We start from the raw sequence: 1,803 nt of genomic DNA, 5'->3' as shown, positions 1-1,803 counted from the left end.
GTGGTGATCGATGGTATCAAAAGCGGCACTAAGATCTAGGAGCACGAGGACAGATGCAGAGCCTTGGTCTGACGTCATTAAAAGGTCATTTACCACCTTCACAAGTGCAGTCTCAGTGCTATGATGGGGTCTAAAACCAGACTGAAGCGTTTCGTATACATTGTTTGTCTTCAGGAAGGCAGTGAGTTGCTGTGCAACAGCTTTTTCTAAAATTTTTGAGAGGAATGGAAGATTCGATATAGGCCGATAGTTTTTTATAATTTCTGGATCAAGATTCGGCTTTTTCAAGAGAGGCTTTATTACTGCCACTTTTAGTGAGCTTGGTACACATCCGGTGGATAGAGAGCCGTTTATTATGTTCAACATAGGAGGGCCAAGCACAGGAAGCAGCTCTTTCAGTAGTTTAGTTGGAATAGGGTCCAGTATGCAGCTTGAGGGTTTGGAGGCCATGATTATTTTCATCATTGCGTCAAGAGATATAGTACTAAAACACTTTAGTATCTCCCTTGATCCTAGGTCCTGGCAGAGTTGTGCAGACTCAGGACAATGGAGCTTTGGAGGAATACCCAGATTTAAAGAGGAATCTGTAATTTGCTTTCTAATGATCATGATCTTTTCCTCAAAGAAGTTCATAAATTTATTACTGCTGAAGTGAAAGCCATCCTCCATTTGCGAAGGCTGCTTTTTAGTTAGCTTTGCGACAGTATCAAAAAGAAATTTCGGATTGTTCTTATTTTCCTCAATTAAGTTGGAAAAATAGGATGATCGAGCAGCAGTAAGGGCTCTTCGATACTGCACGGTACTGTCTTTCCAAGCTAGTCGGAAGACTTCCAGTTTGGTGTGGCGCCATTTCCGTTCCAATTTTCTGGAAGCTTGCTTCAGAGCTCGTGTATTTTCTGTATACCAGGGAGCTAGTTTCTTATGACAGATGTTTTTAGTTTTTAGGGGTGCAACTGCATCTAGGGTATTGCGCAAGGTTAAATTGAGTTCCTCGGTTAGGTGGTTAACTGATTTTTGTCCTCTGACGTCCTTGGGTAGGCAGAGGCAGTCTGGAAGGGCATCAAGGAATCTTTGGGTTGTCTGAGAATTTATAGCACGACTTTTAATGCTCCTTGGTTGGGGTCTGAGCAGATTATTTGTTGCAATTGCAAACGTAATAAAATGGTGGTCCGATAGTCCAGGATTATGAGGAAAAACATTTAGATCCACAACATTTATTCCATGGGACAAAACTAGGTCCAGAGTATGACTGTGGCAGTGAGTAGGTCCAGAGACATGTTGGACAAAACCCACTGAGTCGATGATGGCTCCGAAAGCCTTTTGGAGTGGGTCTGTGGACTTTTCCATGTGAATGTTAAAGTCACCAAAAATTAGAATATTATCTGCTATGACTACAAGATCCGATAGGAATTCAGGGAACTCAGTGAGGAACACTGCATATGGCCCAGGAGGCCAGTAAACAGTAGCTATAAAAAGTGAGTGACTAGGCTGCATAGATTTCATGACTAGAAGCTCAAAAGACGAAAACGTCATTGTTTTTTTTTTGTAAATTGAAATTTGCTATCGTAAATGTTAGCAACACCTCCGCCTTTGCCGGATGCACGGGGGGTATGGTCACTAGTGTAACCAGGGGGTGAGGCCTCATTTAACACAGTAAATTCATCAGGCTTATGCCATGTTTCAGTCAGGCCAATCACATCAAGATTATTATCAGTGATTAGTTCATTGACTATAACTGCCTTGGAAGTGAGGGATCTAACATTAAGTAACCCAATTTTGAGATGTGAGGTATCACAATCTCTT

This window comes from Salmo salar, chromosome 19 (genome assembly GCF_965601325.2).
Source record: "Salmo salar chromosome 19, fSalSal1, whole genome shotgun sequence".
In the NCBI taxonomy this organism is placed as follows: domain Eukaryota; kingdom Metazoa; phylum Chordata; class Actinopteri; order Salmoniformes; family Salmonidae; genus Salmo; species Salmo salar.
The sequence above is the reverse complement of the archived record's forward strand: the minus strand, read 5'-3'. Positions refer to the sequence as shown.